Below are 15,126 nucleotides of genomic sequence, written 5' to 3'. Positions count from 1 at the left end.
TATGTTATAAAGTTACCAAAGAAAACCAAAGAAAGTAGAAGGTCTGTGTCTCGAAGGGAGACATGCATCACATAAACAGCAACACAACCTCTATTTTTTATAACTGGATAACAAAACTGACCTTTACATCCAAACACTGATGTGACAAACTGGGTCACAAACCCAACACTGTTGGCTGTGAAGCAACAGTGCTCGCCCCTACACTCCCGTGTGGCTCCTCAGCTGATTAAACCTCTCCTAATTTCCTTCCTGTTTTTGTGGTCGTCATTGTTCTACTTTCAACACTTTCCTAACTGAATGAAATAGCTTTTCAATGTTGAGGAAATTAAATCTTGCTGAATGAACCCACACACCTCTAAGTTCAGAGAGGTCTCAACTTCACAGTCACAAAGGCTCCTACGTACTCAACCTAGGTCTCTTCGACTGAATGTTTGAGGAATTATCGTTCTGATGTAAAACACAACGGTTTTCTTTCTTCATTATATGAAAGTCAAACGCCAAAGAATGTCCAGAGATGGAGTTCATCTGTATAACATCTATTTACTTTCCCTAACCTTGCACTTTTTGAATAGAACTATTGTCTCTTGTCTCGAGAAAGTAGCGGAGCCCCAAAGTCACTATACATTTGTTGCTGGTTGCTTTTAAAAAAGTCATGAAAGAATCCTGAAAAGTGTAGCACTAGCTTCATTGCCGAAAGCTGCTGGTGATGTAAGATACATTTTATGCTAAACTACTTTATTAGCAATGTATAATGGGTAAACTCAAATACCCACCCAGCTAACTAACTAAATGTGAAACCGCATGTCACATGTGCTGCTGTAACTCCTGAGGATCAAACGGATCTAAAATCGCCACATTGAACATGACGCACATTTGCAAACAAGCCCTCAGTGTTAGACAACGCCACTTTCCGTTCCCTGGAAATGTTTCCAAAAGTGCAAATTGAGTTACGAGTTATATCAACAATTCTGCAATTAATGGTTACGAAATTGGAATGTAGGTGTCTGAAGCCATGTTGGATCATTCCTGCTAAGGCCCTAGTTGCTGAGGTGAAATGGTGGGATTGTTAATAGCACCCTTGTGTCACATAACCCATAAATTATTGGAAGCTTGCTTACAGGCCTTATGCTGCTCCACTCGAGCCTCATTATTTAACTTTGCTCTTGGCAGCAGTTGCAAAGCTTTGGGTTTTTACTTGAACGCATACACCCTTGTGTGCCCTCAGTGTCTTTGGTGCCTGAACGAAGTGAAACTGTGTAAATACCAGAGCTGAAAAATGAAGTCGCTGCCCTCCAAAGCTCAAGATCTTGACCTGCCTCTTTTTCACACACGTAGAACTGAATGTTTGACAGGAAAACAATTTGTTTTCTCAACGGTCTGGTCAGTGTAGCAGAGGGAAAATGAATTCCGGCTGTCGCACAGTCGGACACTGAAGTTGCTAATTCAATGAATAATTGAGGTCTGTGGTTCTGACAAGAATTGGACGGGCTGATTTGAAATTGGAAACCCATTGGTAACTTTAGACAGTAAGTTGCTCACATAACACTCTCAAGTGTTTTAAGTTAAGTCATGGCGTATACCTTCACCGTGTAGTGCAATCCAATACAATAGCTGTAAGATATACTTTCTTTGTGCAACTTTATGCTTTGACTGGTTTTGTGTGTGTGTTTTCTGTGGTAATTTATGTTAATTCATAGTCAGTTAATGTGGTGAACTGACTGTCAAGGCCAATCATTCCTCACCCTGCGTCGTCTTCTGTAGGACACCTACAGTATATGTGAACACCTGTGTGCGGCCCACACTTTGTGACGGTGTGTAACATGAGCTGCCCAAGGCAACAGGTTTGGTAGCACACTAGAAGAGAAAGAAATGTGGGGTCAGATTTGCAGATGTGCCATCCGTTTGATTTGGCAAGCTTTTTAAGATCTGCAGTTTAAATTGTTGTTTATTTGCTTTCCAAGCAACTACAAAGGTAGCAAACCTTAACGAAAAAACAGTTCGAATGAGATACGCTCTGATGTTCATTACTTTTCGATGACAATTCAGTTTTTATTGTATAGCAAAAAATCAGGCGTTTTCTTAAGGCACGTTACATCATCAGGTTGACATCTAATATCTAATATTCACTGGGCATCATTTGATCCAGTTTTGTCTCATAAAAGATGAAGAAGAAGATGTGCTTCTCATGGAGTCATCACTTTAGTGCTATAAAAAAAGGACTGACCTCAAATCTCTATGCGTATGTCCATGAATTTGTTATGTAAGTCTTTGCACATTATCATCTACCAACTCAAGTTTTCATTTTCTATTTCCATGGCTCCATTTGAAGTCAGCCATTGGAAATATAGAGAGGGTGAAAGTTGTGTAAAGTTACCCAGAGGTCAGTGTCTTCACTTACTGTATGTAGAATCCTCCTCTCAGGGCACTGATGCAAGACTATTAATACTATTTTATTCTTTTTTAGAGACCAGCTGCTTTTAGTCAGTGTCTCATTTGGTCCACACTAAAATATCTCAACAACGTTTGGCCGTATTGGCCATGAATGGGATCCATTCATGCCATTCAAATTTAGAAGACACCTGTGTGGAGCTGCAACTAACGATTATTTACATAATCGATTAATCTGTCGATTATTTTCTCGATTCATCGATTAATCATTTGGTTCATAAAATATCAGACAGCCTTAAAAAATGTTGATCGGTGTTCGTCAAACCTGGAAATGATGATGTTCTCAAATGTCTTGTTTTGTCCACAAACCAAAATGATTGACTTTTAATGATTTCTTGAAGAATGAAGAAAACACTCACATTTAAGAAGCTTAAAAAATCGGAAATCTTATTTTAGTCATGAAAAAAGCTTCAAACCAATTGTCAAAGTAGTTGTCAATTAATTGTTTCAGCTCTACATCTGTGGTTCCCCCTACTGACTTTTTTGAAACTGATATTGGCTTTGAGTGACATAACATGACAGCCATTTGACATTAAGTTTGTTCAACATTTTCAACAGTGCTATGTATCACTCATCTTTCATACTCATTCACACGCTGCCGGCACAGCTGGAGGAGCAACGTGGGTTTAAGTGTCTTGGACACTTCGGCATATAGACAAGCAGAGCCGGGAATCGATTCCCCAACCTTTGAGTTGAAAGACTACTCGCACTACCTCTGACCTACCATCACCCTTTAATCTTCCCCTAGTTCTCATCTTGTGCTATCATCAGGTAAGGTTACATGATAATGATGATAATATTATCATGTAACCTGGAGCTGGAGGTGTCAGAGCTGAAGATGCTGAGATTTCCATTACAAGTGACCAGGATGGACAGGATTAGAAATGAAAATATTCAAGGGACAGTTCAACTTGAACGGTTTGGAAACAGGTTGAGATGGTTCGGTCACATGCAGAGGATGAATAGTGATTATATTGGATAAAGGATGATGAAGATGGAGGAAAAGAGGAAGACCACAGAGGAGGTTCATGGATGTTGTGATGGAGGACATGAGGACAGACAAGATGGAGGCAGAAGATCTGCTGTGGCGAAAGGGTGAAGCCGAAAGAAGAAGAAAATGATGACGATGATGATGATGATTATCATTATTATTATTATTACTATTGTTGTTGTTGTTGTTGTTATTATTATTCATAATATTACTATCATTAATTGAAGAATTTTACTAACGCAGTCGTTTGTTGAAAAGACACCAAATGAATGTAAGTGCACTGCGGCTTTGATTTTAGTAAATCACATCATTTCTCTTAACAACGTGTTTGGCAATAAGTGCTCAGCTGTAGCAGAGCTGGAACAAACACCCAGCCTTCAGTCTTGGCCCTTAAGGGACCTTCAGACAACACCAGTCTCTCTGCTTTCATTTTGTAGGGCCGTCGTCCATTTTTTATGCAGCACCCATTTCATCGAAAATTGTTCTGAAGGTAATGGAGATCACTTGTTACTTGCTAAGATGGGGAAATGAATCATCCACCCTGGAAAAGAAGGTAATCTGTGACTCTCAACACTCCCTTTTCCTCTCTGCACCTCACCAAGGGCAAAGGATTTATTTGAGCTTCATCTGAGCTGTAGCTTTTTAATCTAAAACATTTATGATGCTACACGGGCCAGAGTGAGTCGCTGAAGTGAGCCACAAAAACTCTTCCCTTTTACAAAAGCACCTGTACAGTCACTTTTGTGGATTATGTGCTTTTGAAAAATGTGTTCCAAGTCATGACGTTGAAGCTTTTAACTAAGTAATCTGATTACAAAACAACTACCATTAATTCAGCTCGTATGAAGTCCGGCTACATTTGAGATAAAAGGATTTCAGCAAATTGAAAAATGCAGATTAGAAATGCAGAAATTACTTGATTTTCTAATATGTGTCTGGAGGAATATCCCATAAATCAGGGTTATTTACATATTTAGAAATTTGATCCACCGAAGTTCCATTATTGACAAGGTCACATGACCTCTTTTTATTCAGTTACATATCTAACCACAGACAATAAAATTATCAATATTATTATCAAGCCAACATTAGCTTCATCAGCATCATTGTTAACTTTCTCAGTGTTGTGTGTTGTGATTTATTACAATATTAAACAGGATCATTTTAATTTAGGTCAGCGGTTTTAACTATATAGCATTGCCCTTTTACAGCTCAGAGGTAACATACAGTATGTTACTGTTATGTGTACTGCTTTTAGATTCTTAAAATTCTTAAAGTAAAAGGCTGATGAAACTGCCTCCAATTTACAAACTATTGTAAAATTGAGCATTGTTATTGTGTTTTTTTACACTTGTCTTTTTGTCACTGTAATGATTTTGCATTTTGCATTAAATAGTGCCACAGGGAGCTGGAGTAGAGAGGATTGTCACCTCCAGAAAGACAAACAGGAGAAGGTCAGTGAGGAAACTCAAGGACCAAAGACATTGTTCAGGCAATTTGCTTCCATTCAGTGATGCTGCGTTGTGAAAGGCACTGCAGGGAATTACCAAATTGCCTCTGGATGCTTCTAACATAATTTGCCAGACCTCTCAACACACAGACACAAGATATCAAATGAAAGGATCGTGATTTCTGTATGAAATTGGGAAGCTGTCAGCCGTATAGTGGAATGGAAATCAAACGGGGGACAAATGATGAGAAACAAAATTTGCCACTTACACACAGTGGTATCTGCCACATCTGGTGCCATGTGTGTACATCACCACTGCGTTGATTTGTTACTGTAGTTGTCATAAAACCATCAGACTCCTTACCCATCAACCACATTCCTTTTTTTTTTTTCTTCAGTGGATCAAACAGGTTTGTGCCAAAAATACATATTTGTCTGGATGCCTCGGGCCCCTCAGCTGCCACTCAGACACTACCCAAACAAATGAGTGATTGTCATTATTTATTTAGATATACTTAAAGATATCCCAAATGCTTACTTGAGAAGTCTGAATGCTTTGAATGATCACCTGACACCATGGTTTCTGTGCAAAAATGAGCAGCTCATTGTTTTTCAACCATCGCCACCAGCTGTTGCAGTGATATGTGTTGGAGAGACTTTAAAATGAGTCGAGTACACACTAAAATAAAAATAGCACTTTTAGGGCCAAAGCGTGTACAGGGAAGGGGTATTTTAAAAGGATGATATATTTAAGGTTTGTCTTGTGGGGTGGTAAATCATTTTATCAAGTTTATATTGCTCCCCTACATGCCTTGCTTTCATTTCTTGTCCAGTGGGACAGTGTTTTCGCTCAAAAATGATGACTCAATCTCTGACACAAAGGATCTGTTCTATATCCAGAACAAGGAAAATAATAACCTGGTAACTGTTTGTCATGGCAGGAGTGACACAACATAACGCCAGCTCTGAGGAAAGTTGTCGGTGTCCTTACTGGAGTCTTGCCATCGCTGCAGCTTCCTGACAGTGACCAAACAGGACACTAGGGACACTGTGTCCCCAAAAGGAAGCAAAAGTTTTTTTGTTGCTTCTTTCAGACAACAAAAGAAAATCAAGAAATCTCTCCTTCTCAAGCGGTGAGGTATAGTATTAGGTCTTTCACTAAAAAACAGCTGCAGGGGCTTGAAATATAGAGAATGGATAGATGGAAAAATACAATCCAGACGTCGGCCAAAAAACAAAAATGAGGACATTTCAGACACGAAAATGGAAAACTCCAGAGTGGAGAGTGACACCCTTTACAGCCACCTACATCTGTAATATTAATTAGAATATACTTAAATAATGAAAGCTGTGACTAAACTTCATGCTTCAACATATTATAAATTGTCCACACCCACTAAGAAGTGTCCACACCATGAGGATCCTGGTTAATTGGTGATATCGGCACCAAAAAAAAGCAGCAGCCTCAAGCTCCTGTAACATTTCAGACACTGACGTCCACCCCCAGTGATAATAATGTGACTATCTGCCTTGTTATGTTGGTGCGTCAGCGGATCTCGGACACTCTTCATTTAGATACACATCTCTGTTTCACTCGGCTCCATGCAGTGACATCACTCAGCTCCTCTTCTATTGGACAAAGTGCCCGTCACTATCATGCCCTGACCACTGTCCTGCCTGCTCGGTGCCTGGTGGTTTATGGATTAGGGGAGTGTGGCAGATGCAGTGCTGTAGCTATGGCGACAGTGGATGCTGAGCACCGCCACGACTTTGTGTAGGCAGAGTCTGAATGGGGATGACATCACTCAGGGAGACAGGAGAAAAACATCTCCTTCAGTTCCTGTGTCTGTTTTTCTGCCCATGACAGTAACACAAGATGTTATATGGAGGCTGATGCCAGAACAAAGACGTTTGTTTTGTTCGAGAGAAGTCAATTAAAGTGGACAAAAACTTTTGTCTCTGAGGATAAGGTTTATGCAAATAAGTACTTGATATTTTTCTGTTTTTGTAGCCAACATGTATAGATTTTCCCCTCCCTGATATTTTAACATTATTTTGTGTCTTTTTCAGAATATTCAAGGACAACTTGGATTGCATTATTGTAGTGAAACAGTGAATCAGTATGATTAAAATGTTAAAAATAAAACAAAAGCATTGAAAGGCATAAGTAAGTTGGGTGAGAAATATTGTTAATATTGTGTACAAAAAATACAGAGGGACAAAGGAATCAATTAAAACCATCCCAAAATGAATGTGATTTGAATATATTTCAAACAATGTGTAAATTAACATTTAAAAAGCATTGCACACTGCTGTTTGTGCGTGGCGCATGACTGACTTGTGCATATTTCATGAGCACAGTTGCACCAGTCTGTTGTTACTGTCATCACTCGGGTTGCTGTGTTTATTAACTGCATGTTCACTTTTGCCTTTTCCCAGGTGACTACATGGGAACAAACAGAGAACCACTGTTGTTGTTTCAAATCTGTATGCCTCTTCCTCCCCTCTCTCTCCCCTCTCCCTCTCTCTGGCTCTGACTCACCGCTCCAGGCATGATGGCCGGCCCCTCCTGCAGATGACATCAGAGGGCTTGAAATAGCAGCAGCATTAAAGCTTCCAGTCATGAAAGCCTGCAACCATGGGCAGCCACTTCCAGCTGAGCGGGGAGCGAGCATGAGAGGAAAGGGAACATCCTAAAATCACACAGAGAGGTGAAGGGTGCAGGAGCAACAGTCATGCCCCTGAGTATGAATAATGTTTCACTGCATCTCCTCCGTCTCATCACATTATCTCAGACATATATTGTACTTACAGCTGCTGCTTTCCTGCAGCTTCTTTTAACCTCAAGACTGAACTCTTGACTTTGGAAGAAATCATTTTTAATTTGTGGAATAGCTGAATCTTGACATCCTTTGTCTCTCTGAGTTTTTAGTGATCATCTGTTTAAAGTGGCGGGGAATTACTTAGATCATTTTGTTAAGTCAAAGTTCTACCACACTGCAAACATGCACTACTATGAGTACTGTTTTTAGCTTTGACTTTATTTAATGAAGAGCACCAATGGAAAGTTCTGTAGTGGGTCATAAAATATCATGTGTTCTTCAAGGACTAAAGCGCTAATCTGTTCAAAATTGACATAAATGACTGTTTAGGTCTAAAGGGAGAGTGAATTGTTGATTAAATGCGACATTGCTTGTTTGTCTTGTTTGTTTGATTAGTTAAAAATCTCTTCAAACTAATGTTTGATGAAAAAGCTGCAATAGTAGATGGTCTTGATTTATACAGCACTTTTTTAAAGTCTTGATGACCACTCAAAGCTGCTTAGCATTACAGTTCTGCCATTGACCTGTTCACACAGCACAGGCAGTCAGGAACAACTTGGCCTTTGGGTTGAGACATGTAGACTAGTAGAGCTGGGAATCAAACCCTTAACCTCCTGGTTGAAAGGCAACTTGCTTGACCACTGAGCCGCTAGACATCCTCATATCTGCTCTTTTAATTATGTCAGCCTGCTTCAAGGCATCCAGTCAGATTTTGCATGACCGTAATTACGCCACGGTTTCGGTTTGTGCTATCAGAAAAAGTCCAACTGTTTCTGAAAGCTGAGAAGTTGTTGCACGTCAACGCCAATATGTGGTTATTATGGTAATTTCACTCACGTTGTTGCAGGAAGATGGTGAATCAGCGTCTTTGTTGCCAGAAATTTAGACAGAAACTCCCAAAATGTTATTTTAAATATGTGTTATACTGTTAAAATTTCAAATAAAATGTATGCAGAATCTGGTGTTCATGTACAACTGCAGTGTTTGTTTGTATTTGTTCATAAAACCTTTTGTTTTTCTTCTTTTTAATATGTTAATACACTATTTTAACATGTACTTATGGCCATAATCTGTCAATACAGTACAGTTAACTACATTTTTATCAATAGATGTGTTTAAGGATTTGGGTTAGGCTTATATGCCCCCATTCTTCTTGCTTCTCTCACACCCAAACACTCTATCCTTATCTGTTGCCTTCCTGTCAAATGCAGGACCTGTCTGATGAAGTGTGAACAAAAGAAAAAAAACACACTATGGTCATTCACGGTTAACATAATCAGCCAACAACACTGCATCCTGTGTATCTGCATCACAGCACCAATAAAAACCCATTCTCCCCCCCACTCCCCTCTAAGTAAAGGACATGGTCCTTACAAAGTAAAGGTTAGATGTGACTCACACTGAGTCTGCCAAACTGAAATATGTATGCTGTGAGAGTAGCATGAGTGATGTGGATAAAAGAGCCCACCAAGAGGAAGATGATCTCTTTCTCATGTCTGGACTCTGCCGTCTCTAACCTGCACAAACATCAACAGTGAGGAAGAAGAAAACTGTACCTGCACACTGAATTATTTATATATACTGTGTGTGTGTGTGTGTGTGTGTGTGAGTGTGTGTGAGAGAGAGAGAGGATGATTCTTTCCTCAAGTTTATTTGTAGATGCATATCTGGGGCAGCCCATAGCCAAGCAGAAAAGGAGCTTGGCTTGTGCCTGAAAGGTTGCTTTTTTCCCCCACTTACCTGCCAGGTCAAGGTGCTGGGCTGCCTCTAAGTAAGTTACCCAATCCCCATTGCTCACTGGGGGTTGGACACTCCAAATTGACCCTCCTTGTGCCAGTCCCAAGGTTGTGTCAGGAAGGGAGTCTGCATGGCGTAAAAATCTCTGCCAAATCAAATATGCGGATTATCCACTAGAGAGGAAGAAGTTAGTTAGTTTTTTTTACAGTTATTGTCTCTTTGTCACACATTGTCTCTTAACTCAGGTCAATTTAACAATTGTACTTCATTTTGCTTCATACATGATGATCCCAGAATGAAATGACTTCCATCCATCTTCTACCACTTTATCCTCCCATGAGCACAGGGGGCAATCCCAGCTGACACAGAGCCAAAGGCGGGGTACACGCAGGACAGGTCACCAGTCCATCACAGGGCCACATATGGAGACAAACAACCATTCACTCTCACACTCACACCTACAGTCAATCTGCATGTTTTTGGACTGTGGGAGGAATATCGGAGAAAACCCACGCACACACAGGCTAGCGAACCAAAAGTCCTCGATACTTGTCCTTGATTCTTACAACAGATGGAGAATTGGCTCTTTTCCCAGGTCTTGAAATATTTACAAATGATTCTTCTGCTCTAAAGGATGCAGGCCTGTGAGCTGGTTCAGTCTGTCAACTTGAGCTGCATTTCACTGTCCATAAGACACGCTTCATGTACACCCCCCTCTCAATTTGGCGGACTATTTAAACTGCAAAATCTGTCCCATCTCTTCCTCTGCTCATCAGTGCTCCTGCTGCACTGTGCTGCTGTTGCTGTGCAAGTGCAGAACTAACCAAGACTGAGTACAGAGAAGAAAATCAGCTTAATTTAAAAAAATAAATAAACGTATAAAATCAAAAGCCAATAGGTTAAAAACAAAATAAGAAGAATGAAGAGGTATTCTGAAAGTGTAATGAAAAAACTATATAATAAGGACGATGGCTTCTTTTTAACAGGATATTGTTTTTGTTTGTTTTTTACCTGTTTTGCAAAAGCTAATATTAGATTTTAATTTATCAGGGGTGATGTGAGAACTTGCTAACCCCAAAGGCCCCACAGCTTCTTCAATTTACACACAAACACACACACACACACTTTCAACAGTCAAACATTCTGTTCACTGTATAATATTCAGCTTCATGTACAGCAGCTGCAGGATCATCAGAGTGAGAAGCTCAGGGGGAATCAGAGGTGAAATTCAGTAACCAGCTCAGATCTTCCCACTTGCTTGATTCTCAGTAGATACATGTATACAAACATTTTAAGAAGACAGAAGGAGAAAAATGTCCTTTGTTTCTGTCCTTTATGTGCACGTTTTTCCTCTATGTTCCTTACACAATAACAACTTATGTGCATTGCTTCAAAATTGACTCCTACTTTATGGTCCACATTCAAGTACTATCACATAAATGATAAAACAAAGTGTTAAAAAATGTTCCTTTACATATAAAATAATATGAATAACTAGATTTCATAGATGCATGCAGGTAAGTTTGATTTACCTGACTTGACTAAAGGTTATTTAAAACACACTAAATGATGGAGACATTCTCTGTTTTCCATAAGAGCTGGTGTCCCACAGGGCAAAATGTCCATGGTCCTTTTCAACAGGAGGGCCACATCCAGTGCTAGTCATAGTATAGTATATTGTTCAAAATCGGTCAAAAAAGTCATAGTATAGAATCTCGTCCAAAATCAACCAGAAAAGACATAGTATGTCGTCCAAAATCGGTTAAAAAAGTCATAGTATGGTATGTCGTCCAAAATGGGTCAAAAAAGTCATAGTTTAGTATGTTGTCCAAAATCACCCAAAAAGTCGTAGTATAGTATCCATAATCCTATCTCTGTGGAATTCCCAACTTTCTGATTTCAAATTTCAAGCCATTTAAAAATCAGCAGTAGGTGCTTAAACTCATGGAACAACATGTGGCTGTTAGCTGTACAAAGACAAAAGAGGTTTAGTAAAAACATGTTCCACGTTCTCTAGTTCACCACAGTTCGGCACAGTTCAGCACCATCTGTGCCATGTGAGATTTCTCAGGTACCAAATTATTAAGCTATTGAATTTTAAAACCAAACAAAATGATTATTTTTCTCGAACATTTTCTGAAAATTGCAGACACAATAAAACTCTAATAAGTAATAATAAAATAAAAAATAGCAAGAATTGCTTAAAAGTTTTAAGATAATTTGAGGTGAGAAATTAGTTATTTAGAATTCAAACGTGGTTTGTGTATTAAGATCTGACATATTTATAGTTTGTCAATAGTGGTGCAACGGATCATCATTCAGCGAAAAGATTGTGCCCGACTTTTTTTTGCTGATCCAAAAAATGATCCGATCCGTGACTCTGATCCACGGAACGATCCGATCCGTGAATTTTTTGATCCGTTGCACCCCTATTTGTCAGCGACAATGTTATATAAAAATTAAAACAATATATATACATATAAATGTTATAGAAAAATACAAAATTATTAAAAACAATGGTCTAAAGTGACCATTTGCCCCCGGAAATCTTTTCATTATCAAATCTGACCCTGCTCACATGAAATGTCACATTTGTCCATTGGAGGGCATAAAGTGTGAATTGATTCAGTACCCATGATGTCTGTGGAAAACATAGAAGGGAAGAAAACAGTGTCTAATGTCCAAATGAATGATAATTTGACTCTCAAACATGAATCAAACTATCCTCTACACCAGGCTGCTTTTATGATTTGCTTTGGAACCGGAGCCACATGTTTGAAACCCACCTCTGACTTCAGAATATTTTCTTTCTTTTCATTTTTTCACTCCTTGTATTTTGAACAATCTATTTATTTTAAGTCAGTTTCAACACTTTTTTCTTTTCTTTTTTCCAGGGTTCGTACAGAGCCTTGAAAGTCTGGAAAATGCATGATTTTAAATATAGTGTTTAAATATAGTGTTTTCAAGGTTTGAAATGTGCTTTATGCTTTCATTCAAAATGAGCGAGACTGGTGACATCTGAAGTGACTCTAATGCTGCCATGAACATCAATATATTTGTTACTTACTGGAGCAGCAATGGAGAGCAGGACTGTCTCACACACATGCAGCGGAGCGTCAGACATCATCATACGACAAACTCCATCTACATGATGAAGTGAAAGAGGATTTGACTGTGGCTTTAACAGCACATAAAGGAAAAGCAGATGATTGACCTGTGAAAGGAGAGCTGTCTGAGCTTCATATGATATGCGAGGGTTAAACTCATGCTGTTTGTCTTCTTTAGAGGAGCATAATATTTGCCCTTTGAACCCTCAAAATGTCCGTCTGTACTTTTCTTTGCTTCATTTCACCATAAAAGGACCAGAGAATGTCCTGTAACTAAATGCTTTTGTCCATTTGTCCCGAACATTCTCCAATATCTGTCAGTCATTTATAATTTACTGCTTGTCAAAATACTGTTTCAACAATTTAAGATGAAGAAAAACAAAAACACTGCAGTTGTACCTGAGCATGTTAGATTTGAAATTGGAACAGTATGAAACATATTGACACTGACACTTGTGAGTGTTTTTCTCTCAATGTGCAAAAACTATGTCCAGGTGTTCTTCCCACTCTCTCGTCTCTGCTGACAAACAACTCATTCCTTATCTGCCTGTCCAAGTGCTACATGTGTTCAAATAAAGACTGCAACTTACCACCATTCCTGCATCTGGGTTCAGTTCTGTTCTGTTGACTTTAACGTGCCACTTCTAAGCTTCCAAACTGTGGTGTAACTACGGGATTGCAAAGTGTGCTTGTGCTAGCGTGTGGTCAGAGATACGCTCAGTGTTTAAGAGTTAAAAGATGTGATTGATTCTGGTCAGAGCCAACAAAAAGACACCCTTAAACACCCTTACAGTCATTTGACTTTGTCTCCATCTGGTGGACAAAAAATAATATTGTAGCAACTGAGACACATAAGAGTATATAAACAGCAAATATCTAACTATATATGATTTTTGTCAAGTGCTTAATGAATATATCACCATTATATCTTTTGTCTTTTTGTAAAATGTTACTCTGTCCTCGTCAACCTGTAAACAAAGATGTACAGCTCACATTTGCTATTACACATCCATACAACACCATCATAGGTTAACACTGCCACCTACTGTCCTGTAGTTTTGTCTGAAAAATTAAACTGTTGATGGTTTGTTTCCCAATTGCAATTGATCACTTCAGCACATGCATTGTTTTTGGTGGGTCTGTGTGTTTTTAATGAGTTTGTAACAGCTGTGAACTTTATAAACCTTCACAATGAGTGAGAGGATATTTTGTCAACAGGAGAAATTACAGAAATAATAGGTTCAGTTTCTATGGTAACCGTTAACAACCACATGAAGAGACAGAGAGAGAGGTGATCTGAGGTGATCACTCTACATTTATTGTATAATGTAGTAAGATGTGTGTGTGTCTATTAGTGTGTGTGAGTGCGCATTGGTTGTTATTTGACCCAGAGGACCCCCCCAAAAATGCAATGTTTGTAGAATGTTTTAAATAAAGTTATGGTTAAAAAAAAGTCAGTCACAGTGCACCTGTATTCAATAATAAGCCCCGCCCCAAACATTTCAAGCTTTCACACCTGATTGGCTGACCATTTGTGCCAATATTCAAACTCCTGTGTTGACGGCCGCTCCAGAGGGAGAGGAGATGCCGACGGATCACAGACATAAGTTTGACGTTACTTTGTTTCCTCACTGACATAAGTCTTCTTCTCATATCTTGTCTTTAATGAAACAATCACAGTCGCGTGTTTGTGTCTCACTCTCTGTTTGCAGCAACAATGCAAACCTGCTACAAAACCCGGACTGGATTTCATGGACGGACTCAGTTTCGGTGGATTCAGTTTGCTGGCGTGAGTATAACAGAAACTCAACACAACCAAACAGAAACAAACACACTTAACACTTAAATGTAAGTGTACAGTCAAACTTTAACACGTTTTTATCATATGACATTTAAATTAATATTTAATGAAACATTTAGCTTGGAATGAGTATCAAGTAAAACCGAAAGTGGAGCGCCCCTGAATATTATTAATATTGTCATCATCATTGTTATTAGGGACCGAGCACTCACACAGTGTGCGAGGACCTATTGAAATTCTAGCAACATGGACCGAGCACTAACAAAGCAGTGTGCAAGGACCTAGGACCGTGCACAAACACAGTAGTGTGCAAGGACCGAGGACCGGGCACGCACACAGTTTATTCTAGGAATTATTATTAGGGTTCGAGCAACAAGGTTGCAAGAACCCTATTGAAATGCAAAAGATTATTATTATTATTATTAGGGTTCGAGCAACAAGGTTGCAAGAACCATATTGAAACTGGAAGGATTATTATTATTATTATTATTATTATTATTATTATTATTATTCCCCCAAATGAATCGCATTTTTGAGGCCTTTCCCATACCCCAAAACTCACACGGTTCGGGGAATGTGCGTCGAAAATTGAATGTGGGAGGGGCCAATAAGTGCGGCGCCACCTGTCCAAATTCACCATGACCAACACAAATATCGCACATGCACGAAATTCGGTACACATGTGTAGTGGGTCAGGATGAAGAAAAAATTACATTATGACCATGATCCAAACCCAACAGGAAATCCGCCATCTTGGGTTGACTGGCCAT

The sequence above is a fragment of the Solea senegalensis genome, linkage group LG5, assembly GCF_019176455.1.
Source record: "Solea senegalensis isolate Sse05_10M linkage group LG5, IFAPA_SoseM_1, whole genome shotgun sequence".
NCBI lineage: Eukaryota > Metazoa > Chordata > Actinopteri > Pleuronectiformes > Soleidae > Solea > Solea senegalensis.
This window is presented reverse-complemented; position numbering follows the sequence as displayed.